We start from the raw sequence: 17,947 nt of genomic DNA, 5'->3' as shown, positions 1-17,947 counted from the left end.
TTAAGGGTGTGGAAAAAGTGAAAGAGAGTAAAATTTAGGGTGAAAAGTGTAAAAAATCCGGAAACCCTCGCATGCCTTATATAGGCCGAAGCCTCGGATCCGAAGCTTGTGCGAGGCTATGCGAGGCTGACATTCTGCGAAGGGAAGCAGCTTTGGTTCAGAGGTGGTAGGCTCGGATTGTTCTAGCCCTCGGTCCAATGAAAAGAAGCCACGTGCGAAGGGGTGCCCGAGGATGGTGCGAGGCGTGTGCGAGGAGCATCTCCAAGGTGTCTTCATGCGAGGCTGTCCGAGTAGGATTGGACCGCAGAGGTGGCTGAATCAGGAGGTGACACATGAGACTTCGGTCCACTCAGCAGCCGACACGTGGAGGCACGCATGCGAGGGGTGACGTGGCGGTACTGTTCATGTGAATTTTCCCGGGTATTTTTATTTTTCTTTATTTTTTTTGCCAAAACTTGTAAAATTCATAACTTTTGCATACAAACGCCGTTTTTGACATTCTTTATATGCACGCGTAGCTAATATTATACTCTACGACTTTCGTTTAGACTTCGTCGGCTAATTTTGAATTTATTATTTTTATTATTATTATTTTAAACAAACCGGGACGTGAATCCGTTAAAAATTCATAACTTTTTCATACGACGTTCGTTTTTGTCTGTCTTTTTATCGTTGTACTACTAATGACGAGACCTTCAATTCTCGTTTAGGTTGTGTCGGCTAAAAACCACTCGATCTTTATTTCGAGTTTTTAGCTGTACACTGCTATACTTAAACTTCGAAAAATCATAACTTTCTCATACGAAGTCAGATTTTGGCGTTCTTTTTATGAAAGTTCTCGGTTTAATGTAAACTATAAGTTTCATTTAGATTGTTAAGGCTAGAAAGCCTTTTATCAAAAATTCAGTTTTTACACTGAACAGTGTTTTGCCGGTTTTGTCGCGGATTTTCGATTGGTCATAACTTCTTCGTTAAAACTCGGATTTTAGTGTTCTTTATATTTTTGGAAACCTTCTTACAATATCTATCACTTGGTTTAACCCAATTGAGATTATTTAATAATTTATTTTTGAGGGTCAATTATGTAAATATACATAGTATGCCAAAATTTCTCTTTATTTAATTAAAAAGAAGTACAATTTGACCTAAAATATTACATAAGTTTGAAATAACGGTTTGTTACATTATCCCCCCGTTAGAGAGAATTTCTTCCCGAAATTTACTTTACAGATAGACTAGGGAAAAAGATGTGGGTATTTTTGTTGCATTTGATCCTCCTGCTCTCATGTGAATTCAGGTCCCCGCTTTGCATTCCAGCGAACCTTCACTATCGGGATGCGGCTTTCTTTGGTTTTCTTAACTTCCCTATGTAGTATCTCTACGGGTTCTTTCACAAAATTGAGGCTCTCGTTTAACTCGATTTCCTCGAGTGGTATCACAAGTGTCTCGTCGGAAAGACACTTTTTCAAGTTCGAAACATGGAAGGTAGGATGAATGTTACTTAGTTCTTGGGGTAATCGAAGTTTGTACGCTACAGGGTTGATTCGGGCAAGAATCTCGAATGGTCCTATATACCTTGGGTTTAGTTTGTCACGCTTTCCAAAGCGTATCATGCCTTTCCAGGGTGAGACCTTTAGCAAAACTCGATCGCCAACCTGGAATTCCAAGGGTTTTCTCCTTTTGTCTACGTAGCTTTTCTGTCTATCTCTGGAAGCTTTATGTCGTTCCCGAATTTGTAGGATCTTTTCGGTAGTTTCTCGGATAATTTCTGGACCGGTGAGAGCACTATCAGGAGTTTGACCTCTAGCTAGCTGCTTGTCACCCACTTCAGCCCAGCACAGAGGGGATCTGCACTTGCGGCCATAGAGGGATTCGAATGGAGCAGCTTTTATGCTAGTGTGATAACTGTTGTTATAAGAGAACTCATCAAGGGGTAAATGAATATCCCATGCCTTCCGAAAGTCTATCACGCAAGCTCGTAACATATCTTCTAACGTTTGAATCATCCATTCACTTTGTCCATCGGTTTGCGGATGGTAGGCTGTGCTCATGTCTAGCCTAGTTCCCAGAGCGTTTTGGAAAGATTGCCAAAAACGAGAGGTGAATCTACTATCTCGGTCTGAAATAATAGATATTGGTAAACCATGTAGTCTAACAATATCTTTGAGGTATGTTCTGGTTAGTTTTTCCATCTTATCGTCCTCCTTGATTGGTAAGAAGTGTGCGGATTTGGTTAATCTATCGACGATTACCCAAATAGTATCATAACCACTTGATGTCTTGGGTAACTTGGTTATGAAATCCATTGTAATCCGCTCCCACTTCCATTCAGGGATTTCAGGTTGTTGTAATAAGCCTGAAGGTTTCTGGTACTCTACCTTAATTTTGGCGCAAGTAAGGCACTTGCCCACAAAGGTAGCGATTTCGGCCTTCATGTTAGGCCACCAATATAGCTTCTTAAGGTCCAGATACATCTTGTCTGAACCTGGGTGGATGGAGTATCGGGTTTTGTGTGCTTCATTCATAACCACATCTCTGTAACCACCGAAATTTGGTGTCCAGATCCGGTTCATGAAGTAATAGACTCCATTATCCCTGACTTCGAAGTTCTTATCCATTCCTCTCAGAGTTTCACCTGCTACGTTTTCGGGTTTCAAGGCTTCAAGTTGAGCTTCCATGATCTGCGTGAACAGATGTGACTGGATTGTCATGGTCAACGACTTTAAACGGCGTCCCAAGTATTCTTTTCTACTAAGGGCGTCAGCTACTACGTTTGCTTTACCAGGGTGATAACGAATTTCACACTCGTAATCATTCAGTAGCTTCACCCATCATCGTTGTCTCATATTCAGCTCTTTCTGATCGAAGATGTGTTGGAGACTTTTATGGTCCGTGAATATTGTGTATTTCGTGTCATATAAGTAATGTCTTCAAATCTTCAGAACAAACACCACTGCTCCTAGTTCAAGGTCATGTGTTGTATAGTTGACTTCATGTGTCTTTAGCTGTCTTGAGGCGTAGGATATAACCTTTCCTCTATGCATAAGAACACATCCAAGCCCTTGATTAGAAGCATCACAGTACACTACGAAATCCTCTGTCCCTTCAGGGAGAGACAGGATTGGTGCACTACACAAGGCTCGCTTCAGCATTTGGAACGTTGTTTCTTGCTTTTCTCCCCAGCTAAAAGTTACACCCTTTTGGGTCAGAGTAGTAAGAGGCTTGGCTATTCGAGAGAAATTTTGAAAGAATCTGCGATAATAGCCAGCAAGACCTAAGAATTGACGCATTTATGTAGGTGTTTTGGGTGCTGACCAGTTTTCAATTGCCTTTATTTTGGAAGGGTTGACGTGTATTCCTTTTGAACTGACCACGTGACCTAGGAAATCTACCTTCCTGATCCAAAATTTACACTTTGAAAACTTCGCATAGAGCTTCTCCGACCTAAGTGTTTGTAATATTTGACGAAGATGTTGGCCATGTTCCTCTTTGCTCTTTGAGTAGATAAGGATATCGTCAATGAAGACTATAATGAATTTTTCCAAGAATGGACGACACACTCTGTTCATTAGGACCATGAACATTGCAGGTGCATTCGTCAATCCGAATGGCATCACTATAAACTCGTAATGACCATAACGAGTTCTGAATGCGGTTTTGGGAACGTCTTCCTCCAAAATTCGTAACCGGTGATACCCGGATCTTAAGTCTATTTTCGAGAAGTAGTTCGCCCCTTGAAGTTGGTCGAACAGATCGTCAATGCGAGGCAAAGGGTATCGATTCTTGATGGTAAGTTTATTCAGCTCGCGGTAGTCTATACACATGCGGAATGATCCATCCTTCTTCTTTACGAACAAAACCGGTGCTCCCCAAGGTGAGAAGCTTGGTCTTATGAAACCTTTGCTTAGGAGTTCGTTAATTTGGCTGGATAATTCCTGCATCTCGGAAGGTGCAAGACGATAGGGGGATTTGGCTACAGGGGTAGCTCCAGGGATTAAGTCGATTCGGAATTCGACTTGTCGTTCGGGAGGCACTCCTGGAAGATCATCGGGAAATACATCGGAAAAGTTGCAGACCTCAGGAATGCTTGCGATATCTTTCACTTCTTGCTTTTTGTCTACCACATGAGCTTGGAATGCACAATACTCCTTGCGAAGGTATTTCTGTGCCTTGATGCAAGAAATGATCTGAAGGTTCGTTCCGGGTTTGTCGCCATAGATAATAAGAGTTCCATTAGTTGGCAAGTTCAAACGAATACCTCTTTCATAGCATAGGATGTCGGCATGGTTCGGGCACAACCAATCCATACCTATTATGATGTCAAAACTTTTGATAGAGACCGGCATAAGGTCTATTGGGAAAGACAAGTCATTTAAGGTTAGGGTACATCCTATGTATATATCATTGGTGGATTCGGATTTCCCGTTAGCCATTTCTACTGTGAAGGTTTCATTTAGCGGTTGGGAGTTTTGATTTAGTAGATGTTTAAAGTTACGGCTCACGAAGCTCCTCTCGGCACCACAATCAAAAAGAATGCATGCATAAGTATTGTTGAGAAGGAACGTACCCATGACCACAGCAGGGTTTGCCATCGCTTCTTAATGACCTAGTGCTAGAATTCTCCCAACCCCACCAGCATTTCCAGCTTTTGGACAATCTTTCTTGAAATGCCCTACATCACCACATTGGTAGCATGCTCGACTTACTCCAGTGGCAGGTACTTGGTTAAGGGGTTGAGGCGGTGTTCTACAGAATCGGGCAGTATGCCCTTTCCTGTTGCAGTTATGGCACTGCATTTCAGGGCAATTTCCGGTGTGGTGAAAATTGCATTTGTTGCATTTAGGGAGGCTACCGGCATAGGGCTTAGTTGGTGCGGGGTAGTTACGGGCAACAGCAGGTGCAGTAGTAGGTATAGTAGCAGGCACAGTAGTAGCATGGACTGCCACTATTTGTTGCTTCTTTGAAGGTTCCAGAGGAGATTTTCCCTTCCTTTTGTTCCAACCCTTCTTCTTGCTGTTGTTGTTGTTCTCCCTAGGTTGTTCTGGGGCAGTAACCACAGAGTTTTGACGGTTTCTGTGGTCAATAAGTGACTGTGCCAGTTCCTTGGCACTATCAAAGGTGACAGGTTTAGATGCAATGACACTTGCTTGTATCTGGGGCGTCAGTCCCCAACTATACCTTTCAATCTTTTTGCTCCCTGGAGCAACCATTTCCGGACACAGAATCGCTAAGTCACAGAATCGATTCGTGTAAGTCGTCATGTCGGCACCGGCCATAGTCATACCCCAGAGTTCTTGTTCTAATTTCTGAATTTCCCCTTGTGGGCAGTATTCATGCATCAACATGGTTTTTAGGTTCTCCCAGCTTATAGTATTAGCCACTACCAAAGTTAGTGACTTAACATGGCCATTCCACCATGTTAGGGCTCTATCTAAGAAAGTAAAGGCAGCAAATTTAACTTTGCTACCCTCTGGACAGGAGCAGATTTCAAAGACTGCTTCGATCTTGTCAATCCACTGCCTTAAAACCATTACTCCTCTAGTTCCATTAAAGGTCCTGGGTTTGGTATTCGAGAAGTCTTTATAAGTACACTCCCTCGAGTGCTCATGACCCTCGACAAGGTTAGAAGGACGTGGATCAGCTCCCGATCCACTAGTACCGGCAGCATTGATATGAGATAAGGCAGCCGCTACAGCTGCTGTGATTGCCATGGCAGCATCGAATTGAGGGGGTGGTGGTGGAGGTGGCGTCGGTGCTTCCAGTTCATTGTTACGCCTTGGATTCCTACGAGGAGGCATCTCTTTTTTTTCTATAAAAGTCAATAAAAAGATAGTGAGATATCAAGAATGAATATGAATTTGATATCTCTGAACTTAAACACTTAATTCTACAAGAATCTTGTAAAGTATTGAAAATAGATGTCCACTGCAAGTATAACTTGCAATAGGGTAATATAAACTGGAGTGGTTATTTTTCAAAGAGTATCTAAATACATGTCGATTGAGTTGATATCTATGTAATCTGTATATGTGACCTTCAAGCAGGTGCATAATACTATGAAAGTATCGACATTAAACCGACCTACCGAAAATAAAAATTTTCGCGGCCGTATTGAAAAGTATGAAAAACAACACTGGAACATATCCTTAATCCCAAAACTTTGGAATGGAAGGTTTGTGAAAATTGTAATAGCTCTTGTTGAAGTAAGGTGCTTATTATTTTATTGATGCTTGATTTTGTACATGTCCTGAAAGTAGTCTATACATTCAGTATACTAAACTAGAAAAGTAGTGTAAACACTACTTGCGACGGTTGCTGCGACGGTTACTGGGTTCCGCTTCATCTTGCGATTTCCAGCGCCTTTCTTGGGCAGCTTGATGCTCCCTTAGTTCTTTGATTTCTGATTCAGCAGCATTAAGTTGCCTTTGAAGGGCCTCAGTATGGTGCTGGGTATCATCTTGCATCTCGTCAAGACGAAGGATATCAGCAGCGTTAGCCTGTGCAGCCGCATTCACTTCTACGATATGATTGATTGACATCCTTGATTGATGGAATTGTCGGCCAATTCAGTTCACTATAATTGGAAGAGCTCAGTCGGCTGTTCCTCCTTCTGAGACATTATAAAAACCCCGTGCCATTCTGTAGGGAGGGCGTTGGCCGTCTTGTCGACTCCAATAGTTTATGTATTGGCCCCACTCGGGTATGCGGATTGCTTCCTCTTGTCTCGGGGGACGTATCCCCGGGTTGCAGACTTGTGGCTCTGTATCTGTACCGCTGGATTCGCTGTCCTCAAACGGTTCTTCATCTGAATCTTCTTCCGGATCCTCCTCCGGATCTTCCTCTATCCATCCTTGATTGCCATGATTTGGAAAATAAGGGTCCCCTGGTAGATGATGTCCTGCCATTGTGTCTGTACGAGAATGAGGTTATTAGAAATGCCTGAAAAGAAAACTAAAGCATATCGATGTTTATAATATTCTTATAGTATTTTATATTATGTTCTTAGAGTTTCTTTGGTAGTTGGTAAGTTTTAGACATGTCATAACACTACTATGACTCCCAAACACATGTTGGCATGTCTGAAATCAATATAGTTGATCAGGCTATATTAATTCTAGATATGATTACATAACTGCCCGGGTTTAACTGTAATGTTCAAGATCCAAATACTTTTAAGTTCTTATGACTATGTACTTGTAGGTATGAGGGTTAGTATACTTCTTTTTAAAAATACTTAGAATTCTTACAAGTATACTTGTAGTCAGAGCTCTCAGCCCCAATGTATTTATAGTTTATATATCTTTTATGGATTGCTAAACTGAGTTCACTATAAACAATACTCTGATACCAATCTGTCACACCCCCAAACCAGACGGCGGAAATGTCTGGGGGTGGAGGACTTCATTTGTAGTATCACAACACATGCATCATAGTAATCAAAGTACAAACAACCATTGTATTTAAAAGTATAATATTTACATGTGTTCAATCATTGTATAATGAAACCAAAACAGTTATACAAAGGAAGAAGATAAGATTCATAATGGCTCCATCTTCTCAAAAAGCTCAGGGAATACCTGTTATTATTTGCCTGAGAATACAAGTAATTTGAAAAGAGAGTATCAACAACAAGTTGAGTGAGTACATAAGTCTTTATGTTTGCATGGGTGTCTTTGTGTTTTGAATAAGAAAACCATTCTAGAAAATCCCATATTTTCTGTGGTATGTGAAAAGTAGTTTTATTCCCATAAAATCATCCTATTTGTAAACCATTGTATTTGTAAAACTTGTATTTGAGAGTGTGCCTGGCTTCACCAGCTGTTATTGAAAACTATAGTATAGCATTATACTTTGTATTTTGTAAACTGGTACTTTGAAGATGTACTTTAGTTGTTATACACTAACGTGTGGTTAATATCTTTTTAATGAGTTATTATAACCATACTAAGACATGAACGCCGGAAACAAACGCCTTGTGAGCGCTTAAACTGTTGATAACAATTGCCACTCATTGGCGTGTATGCCTAAATGTAGCTAGCAGCCTGAGTGCGGGGTTGTCAATCCCAATATAGATCTACACACAACTTGTTTCGATCCCCGGACTGGAGGTTCTGGTTATAATGTTAGGGCTTTACCTTGGTTGTCTAAACTGAATCTAAACAACCTGAATTGAATGTCTCATAAAAAGCATATAAACGTTACATGTATATTAGTTATGAAAACCCAATCATTCTGAAATAAATGATTGACAATTTGTTCTTGACTTAGTATCCCGAACATGTATTTGATAAGTGTAAAGCCTTGATTTTTTTTGAATTAAAACTCTTGTTGCATGTAAAACAGTGTATTCATATGAATTATCGCTCTATGTATCATAAATTAAACCTATTATAATTTATATGTACTTTATGAATTGGTAAATAACTATTTTTTCATGTAATCCTTTGCTCAACATGTTACAAAGGGTGATTAAACTGATGAAATAACTTTTAATTTTATATACATATACAATTTTATATATAAGTAAAATTGGAACGACCTTCGGACAAATAACTGGTACTATAAGTCCACATCCAAACAAGAAAAAGGACCGAGAATGAATTATTAGTCCTAAGCCTTTTAAATCTTATTTATATTAAATTATATATACAAATATGTATATTTGGGAAAAATATAAGTTTATAAAAGAGTTCAAAATTTGAAGTATTTTCGATGCTTTAAAATCATTTTATCGTGATTTGAAATCATTTATTTATAACACAAAGTTGTTGTGTTATACTTGTATTTCCCCCCTTAAAACAGTAGAAATTATGAAAATACGGGGGTATGAACTCACTTGATAGGTGGTAATTCGGACAAGGTTTCGTTTCACGAAAAGGAGTTTATTTGTCGAGAAACCAGCTCAAATCGGGTAGAGTTTTGACAGGAGAGAGGATGAATTCTCGAGAATTTCGGGGCTTCACGGCTTACTTCGGGCTCGAGTCTTGATACCGGGGCTTTAAGGGTTGTATATAAGCTTAAGGGTGTGGAAAAAGTGAAAGAGAGTAAAATTTGGGGTGAAAAGTGTAAAAAATCCGGAAACCCTCGCATGCCTTATGTAGGCCGAAGCCTCGGATCCGAAGCTTGTGCGAGGCTATGCGAGTCTGAGATTCTGCGAAGGGAAGCAGCTTCGGTTCGGAGGTGGTAGGCTCGGATTGGTCTAGCCCTCGGTCGAATGAAAAGAAGCCACGTGCAAAGGGGTGTCCGAGGATGGTGCGAGGAGCATCTCCGAGGTGTCTTCATGCGAGGCTGTCCGAGTAGGATTGGACCGCAGAGGTGGCCGAATCAGGAGGTGACACGTGAGACTTCGGTCCACTCAGCAGCCGACACGTGGAGGCTCGCATGCGAGGGGTGACGTGGCGGTACTGTTCAAGCGAATTTTCCCGGGTATTTTTTATTTTTCTTTATTTTTTTGCCAAAACTTGTAAAATTCATAACTTTTGCATACAAACTCCGTTTTTGACGTTCTTTATATGCACACGTAGCTAAAATTATACTCTACGACTTTCGTTTAGACTTCGTCAGCTAATTTTGATTTATTATTTTATTATTATTATTTTAAACAGAACGGGACGTGAATCCGTTATAAATTCATAACTTTTTCATACGACGTTCGTTTTTGTTTGTCTTTTTATCGTTGTACTACTAATGACGAGACCTTCAATTCTCTTTTAGGTTGTGTCGGCTAAAAATCACTCGATCTTTATTTCGAGTTTTTAGTTGTACACTGCTATACTGAAACTTCGAAAAATCATAACTTCCTCATACGAAGTCAAATTTTTGCGTTCTTTTTATGAAAGTTATCGGTTTAACATAAACTATAACTTTCATTTAGATTGTTAAGGCTAGAAAGCCTTTTATCAAAAATTCAGTTTTTACACTGAACAGTGTTTTGTCGGTTTTGTCGCGGATTTTCGATTGGTCATAACTTCTTCGTTATAACTCGGATTTTAGTGTTCTTTATATTTTTGGAAACCTTGTTACAATCTCTATCACTTGGTTTAACCTAATTGAGATTATTTAATAATTTATTTTTGAGGGTCAATTTATGTAAATATACATAGTATGCCAAATTTTCTCTTTATTTAATTAAAAAGAAGTACAATTTGACCTACACTATTACATAAGTTTGAAATAACGGTTTGTTACATTATCCCCCCGTTAGAGAGAATTTTTTCCCGAAATTTACTTTACAAATAGACTAGGGAAAAAGATATGGGTATTTTTGTTGCATTTGATCCTCCCGCTCCCATGTGAATTCAGGTCCCCGCTTTGCATTCCAGCGAACCTTCACTATCGGGATGCGTCTTTGTTTGGTTTTCTTAACTTCCCCGTCTAGTATCTCTACGGGTTCTTCCACGAAATTGAGGCTCTCGTTTAACTCGATTTCCTCGAGTGGTATCACAAGAGTCTCGTCGGAAAGACACTTTTTCAAGTTCGAAACATGGAAGGTAGGATGAATGTTACTTAGTTCTTGGGGTAATAGAAGTTTATAAGCTACAGGGCCAATTCGGGCAAGAACCTCGAATGGTCCTATATACCTTGGGTTTAGTTTGTCATGCTTTCCAAAGCGTATCATGCCTTTCCAGGGTGAGACCTTTAGCAAAACTCGATCGCCAACCTGGAATTCCAAGGGTTTTCTCCTTTTGTCTGCATAGCTTTTCTGTCTATCTCTGGAAGCTTTATGTCGTTCCCGAATTTGTACGATCTTTTCGGTAGTTTCTCGGATAATTTCTGGACCGGTGAGAGCACTGTCAGGAGTTTGACCTCTAGCTAGCTGCGTGTCACCCACTTCAGCCCAGCACAAAGGGGATCTGCACTTGCGGCCATAGAGGGCTTCGAATGGAGCAGCTTTTATGCTAGTGTGATAATTGTTGTTATAAAAGAACTCAGCAAGGGGTAAATGAATATCCCATGCCTTGCCAAAGTCTATCACGCAAGCTCGTAACATATCTTCTAACGTTTGAATCGTCCATTCACTTTGTCCATCGGTTTGCGGATGGTAGGCTGTGCTCATGTCTAGCCTAGTTCCCAGAGCGTTTTTTAAAGATTGCCAAAAACGAGAGGTGAATCTACTATCTCGGTCTGAAATAATAGATATTGGTAAACCATGTAGTCTAACAATCTCTTTGAGGTATGTTCTGGTTAGCTTTTCCATCTTATCAGCCTCCTTGATTGGTAAGAAGTGTGCGGATTTGGTTAATCTATCGACGATTACCCAAATAGTATCATAACCACTTGATGTCTTGGGTAACTTGGTTATGAAATCCATTGTAATCTGCTCCCACTTCCATTCAGGGATTTCAGGTTGTTGTAATAAGCCTAAAGGTTTCTGGTACTCTACCTTAATTTTGGCGCAAGTAAGGCACTTGCCCACAAAGGTAGCGATTTCGGCCTTCATGTTAGGCCACCAATATAGCTTCTTAAGGTCCAGATACATCTTGTCTGAACCTGGGTGGATGGAGTATCGGGTTTGTGTGCTTCATTCATAACCACAAACCACCGAACTTTGGTGTCCAGATCCGATTCATGAAGTAATAGACTCCATTATCCCTGACTTCGAAGTTCTTATCCATTCCTCTCAGAGTTTCACCTGCTACGTTTTCGGGTTTCAAGGCTTCAAGTTGAGCTTCCTTGATCTGCGTGGACAGATGTGACTGGATTGTCATGGTCAACGACTTTACACGGCGACCAGAGTATTCTTTTCTAGTAAGGGCGTCAGCTACTACGTTTGCTTTACCAGGGTGATAACGAATTTCACACTCGTAATCGTTCAGTAGCTTCACCCATCGTCGTTGTCTCATATTCAGCTCTTTCTGATCGAAGATGTGTTGGAGACTATTATGGTCCGTGAATATTGTGTATTTCGTGCCATATAAGTAATGTCTTCAAATCTTCAGAGCAAACACCACTTCTCCTAGTTCAAGGTCAGGTGTTGTATAGTTGACTTCATGTGTCTTTAGCTGTCCTGAGGCGTAGGATATAACCTTTCCTCTTTGCATAAGAACACATCCAAGCCCTTGATTAGAAGCATCACAGTAAACTACGAAATCCTCTGTCCCTTCAGGGAGAGACGGGATTGGTGCACTACACAAGGCTCGCTTCAACATTTGGAACACTGTTTCTTTCTTTTCTCCGCAGCTAAAAGTTACACCCTTGTGGGTCAGAGTAGTAAGAGGCTTAGCTATTCGAGAGAAATTTTGAATGAATCTGTGATAATAGCCAGCAAGACCTAAGAATTGACGGATTTCAGTAGGTGTTTTGGGTGCTGACCAGTTTTCAATTGCCTTTATTTTGGTAGGGTCGACGTGTATTCCTTCAGAACTGACCACGTGACCTAGGAAATCTACCTTCCTGATCCAAAATTCACACTTTGAAAACTTCGCATAGAGCTTCTCCGACCTAAGTGTTTGTAATATTTGACGAAGATGTTGGCCATGTTCCTCTTTGCTCTTTGAGTAGATAAGGATATCGTCAATGAAGACTATAACGAATTTGTCCAAGAATGGACGACACACTCTGTTCATTAGGTCCATGAACACTGCAGGTGCATTCGTTAATCTGAATGGCATCACTATAAACTCGTAATGACCATAACGAGTTCTGAATGCGGTTTTGGGAACGTCTTCCTCCAAAATTCGTAACTGGTGATACCCGGATCTTAAGTCTATTTTCGAGAAGTAGTTCGCCCCTTGAAGTTGGTCGAACAGATCGTCAATGCGAGGCAAAGGGTATCGATTCTTGATGGTAAGTTTATTCAGCTCGCGGTAGTCTATACACATGCGGAATGATCCATCCTTCTTCTTTACGAACAAAACCGGTGCTCCCCAAGGTGAGAAGCTTGGTCTTATGAAACCTTTGCTTAGGAGTTCGTTAAGTTGGCTGGATAATTCCTGCATCTCGGAAGGTGCAAGACGATAGGGGGATTTGGCTACAAGGGTAGCTCCAGGGATTAAGTCGATTCGGAATTCGACTTGTCGTTCGGGAGGCACTCCTGGAAGATCATTGGGAAATACATCGGAAAAGTTGCAGACCTCAGGAATGCTTGCGATATCTTTCACTTCTTGCTTTTTGTCTACCACATGAGCTTGGAATGCACAATACTCCTTGCGAAGGTATTTCTGTGCCTTGATGCAAGAAATGATCTGAAGGTTCGTTCCGGGTTTGTCGCCATAGATAATAAGAGTTCCGTTAGTTGGCAAGTTCAAACGAATAGCTCTTTCATAGCATAGGATGTCGGCATGGTTCGGGCACAACCAATCCATACCTATTATGATGTCAAAACTTTTGATAGAGACCGGCATAAGGTCTATTGGGAAAGACAAGTCATTTAAGGTTAGGGTACATCCTATGTATATATCATTGGTGGATTCGGATTTCCCGTTAGCCATTTCTACTGTGAAGGTTTCATTTAGCGGTTGGGAGTTTTGATTTAGTAGATGTTTAAAGTTACGGCTCACGAAGCTCCTCTCGGCACCACAATCAAAAAGAATGCATGCATAAGTATTGTTGAGAAGGAACGTACCCATGACCACAGCAGGGTTTGCCATCGCTTCTTAATGACCTAGTGCTAGAATTCTCCCAACCCCACCGGCATTTCCAGCTTTTGGACAATCTTTCTTGAAATGCCCCACATCACCGCATTGGTAGCATGCTCGACTTACTCCAGCGGCAGGTACTTGGTTAAGGGGTTGAGGCGGTGTTCTACAGAATCGGGCAGTATGCCCTTTCCTGTTGCAGTTATGGCACTGCATTTCAGGGCAATTTCCGGTGTGGTGAAAATTGCATTTGTTGCATTTAGGGAGGCTACCGGCATAGGGCTTAGTTGGTGCGGGGTAGTTACGGGCAACAGCAGGTGCAGTAGTAGGTATAGTAGCAGGCACAGTAGTAGCATGGACTGCCACTATTTGTTGCTTCTTTGAAGTTTCCAGAGGAGATTTTCCCTTCCTTTTGTTCCAACCCTTCTTCTTGCTGTTGTTTTTGTTCTCCCTAGGTTGTTCTGGGCAGTAACCACAGAGTTTTGACGGTTTCCGTGGTCAATAGGTGACTGTGCCAGTTCCTTGGCACTGTCAAAGGTGACATGTTTAGATGCAATGACACTTGCTTGTATCTGGGGCGACAGTCCCCAACTATACATTTCAATCTTTTTGCTCTCTGGACCAACCATTTCCGGACACAGAATCGCCAAGTCACAGAATCGATTCGTGTAAGTCGTTATGTCGGCACCGGCCATAGTAATACCCCAGAGTTCTTGTTCTAATTTTTGAATTTCCCCTCGTGGGCAGTATTCACGCATTAGCATGGTTTTTAGGTTCTCCCAGCTTATAGTGTTAGCCACTACCAAAGTTAGTGACTTAACATGGCCATTCCACCATGTTAGGGCTCTATCGAAGAAAGTAAAGGCAGCAAATTTAACTTTGCTACCCTCTGGACAGGAGCAGATTTCAAAGACTGCTTCTATCTTCTCAATCCACTGCCTTAAAACCATTACTCCTCCAGTTCCATTAAAGGTCCTGGGTTTGGCATTCGAGAAGTCTTTATAAGTGCACTCCCTCGAGTGCTCATGACCCTCGACAAGGTTAGAAGGACGTGGATCAGCTCCCGACCCACTAGTACCGGCAGCATTGATATGAGATAAGGCAGCTGCTACAACTGCCGTGACTGCCGCTTGGAACATGGCAACATCGAATTGAGGGGGTGGTGGTGGAGGTGGCGTTGGTGCTTCCGGTTCATTGTTACGCCTTGGATTCCTACGAGGAGGCATCTCTTTTTTTTCTATAAAAGTCAATAAAAAATAGTGAGATATCAAGAATGAATATGAATTTGATATCTCTGAACTTAAACACTTAATTCAACAAGAATCTTGTAAAGTATTGAAAATAGATGTCTACTGCAAGTATAACTTGCAATAGGGTAATATAAACTGGAGTGGTTATTTTTCAAAGAGTATCTAAATACATGTCGATTGAGTTGATATCTATGTAATTTGTATATGTGACCTTCAATCAGGTCCATAATACTATGAAAGTATCGACATTAAACCGACCTACCGAAAATAAAAATTTTCGCGGCCGTATCGAAAATTATGAAAAACAACACTGGAACATATCCTTAATCCCAAAATTTTGGAATGGAAGGTTTGTGAAAATTGTAATAGCTCTTGTTGAAGTAAGGTGCATATTATTTTATTGATGATTGATTTTGTACATGTCCTGAAAGTAGTCTATACATTCAGTATACTAAACTAGAAAAGTAGTGTAAACACTACTTGCGACGGTTGCTGCGACGGTTACTGGGTTCCGCTTCATCTTGCAATTTCTAGCGCCTTTCTTGGGCAGCTTGATGCTCCCTTAGTTCTTTCATTTCTGATTCAGCAGCATGAAGTTGCCTTTGAAGGGCCTCAGTATGGTGTTGGGTATCATCTTGCATCTCGTCAAGACGAAGGATATCAGCAGCGTTAGCCTGTGCAGCCGCATTCACTTCTAGGATACGATTGATTGACATCCTTGATTGATCGAATTGTCGGGCAATCCGGTTCACTATAACTGGAAGAGCTCAGTCGGCTGTTCCTCCTTCTGAGACATTATAAAAACCCCGTGCCATTCTGTAGGGAGGGCGTTGGCCGTCTTGTCGACTCCAATAGTTTATGTATTGGCCCCACTCGGGTATGGGGATTGCTTCCTCTTGTCTCGGGGGACGTATCCACGGGTTGCAGACTTGTGGCTCTGTATCTGTACCGCTTGATTTGCTGTCCTCAAACGGTTCTTCATCTGAATCTTCTTCCGGATCCTCCTCTGGATCTTCCTCTATCCATCCTTGATTGCCATGATTTGGAAAATAAGGGTCCCCTGGTAGATGATGTCCTGCCGTTGTGTCTGTACGAGAATGAGGTTATGAGAAATGCCTAAAAAGAAAACTAAAGCATATCAATGTTTATAATATTCTTATAGCATTTTATGTTATGTTCTTAGAGTTTCTTTGGTAGTTGGTAAGTTTTAGACATGTCACAACACTACTATCACTCCCAAACACATGTTGGTCATGTCTGAAATCAATATAGTTGATCAGGCTATATTAATTCTAGATATGATTACATAACTTTTGCATACAAACTTGTAAAATTCATAACTTTTGCATACAAATTCCGTTTTTGACGTTATTTATATGCACACGTAGCTAAAATTATACTCTACGACTTTCGTTTAGACTTCGTCGGCTAATTTTGACTTTATTATTTTTTTTATTATTATTTTAAATAGAACGGGACGTGAATCCGTTATAAATTCATAACTTTTTCATACGACGTCCGTTTTTGTCTGTCTTTTTATCGTTGTACTACTAATGACGAGACCTTCAATTCTCGTTTAGGTTGTGTCGGCTATAAACCACTCGATCTTTATTTCGAGTTTTTAGCTGTACACTGCTATACTGAAACTTCGAAAAATCATAACTTCCTCCTACGAAGTCTGATTTTGGCGTTCTTTTTATGAAAGTTCTCGGCTTAACATAAACTATAACTTTCATTTAGATTGTTAAGTCTAGAAAGCCTTTTATCAAAAATTCAGTTTTTACACTGAACAGTGTTTTGCCGGTTTTGTTGTGGATTTTCGATTGGTCATAACTTCTTCGTTATAACTCGGATTTTAGTGTTCTTTATATTTTTGGAAACCTTCTTACAATCTCTATCACTTGGTTAACCCAATTGAGATTATTTAATAATTTATTTTTGAGGGTCAATTATGTAAATATACATAGTATGCCAAAATTTCTCTTTATTCAATTAAAAAGAAGTACAATTTGACCTACACTATTACATAAGTTTGAAATAACGGTTTGTTACACCTTGGATCTATGGTTTCTCTATTATACAAGCAAACTTTCAATTTTCCAAGGCATCATCCTAAGTAGCATACTATGGAGTATGTATACTACAAAAATCTAGTTAAATGACTTACCTTTGTTGTAGCTTTGAAACCTTAAGCCTTTAAGAGCCTAGCACCCCAAGTGTGATGCCTCAAATGCTTCACACAACACCACCAACAATGGAGGACCTGAGAAGAGATTTTCTTGCACACACAAAAATCAGCTAGCCCTATAGTATCATACTTAAGTCCCAATTTTGGTAGCCATGAGGTTTCTTATATAGTGTGACATAACTAGGGTTACACCATGCAAACCCTAATGTTCATGACTTTCCACATTCCTTAGGCTCCATGGGTTTTAACCTCCATGGAGTATCCATGGGTCACCACATGGGTTTAGCCCAACATAAAGAACTATGGATCATAACCCCACTTTATAAGTATGAATGATTTACACAATCAATCCCCATATATTTAATTAGTCTCTTTTGATCACAAAATTAATTCCAAATTAATTCTTCATCAATACTAATAAGATAATATGATTTCATATTAATATATTAGAACTTATAATATATTAATACATCATAAATATCCTCTTCTCAAAAGTCCATCCTTACAAATTGTTTCGGTGCCATGCAACCCAAATGGACCATGCTAATCTCGGGTCAAGTACATACCGATTATAGTTATAAGCTTAGACACTAAATCCAACATTTATCACTGGCTCAAACATGTATAATTCATCTGGGGAAAACCATAAACCAATCTGTAGTTTTGCCACACCCTTACTGCTGCACCCGAACTGGTGGGTACCACTGTTCCTTCTGCAATCTAACAACAGTCTCAGAACACTCTATGATATCTACCAACCTAGTGAATGCTACGGCTACACCCGCAGTCTCAGAACACTCTAGCACTATCTTCCAACCTTGTGAATGCTACGGCTACACCCGCAGACTTACAACAATCTAACACTGTCTGGCTGCTAGGGAATGTTACGACTATCCTGCAGTCTTACAACACTTTCCATACTATGTCGAACA

Source organism: Lactuca sativa, chromosome 8 (genome assembly GCF_002870075.4).
Source record: "Lactuca sativa cultivar Salinas chromosome 8, Lsat_Salinas_v11, whole genome shotgun sequence".
Lineage (NCBI taxonomy): Eukaryota > Viridiplantae > Streptophyta > Magnoliopsida > Asterales > Asteraceae > Lactuca > Lactuca sativa.
Note: the sequence above shows the minus strand (reverse complement) of the source record.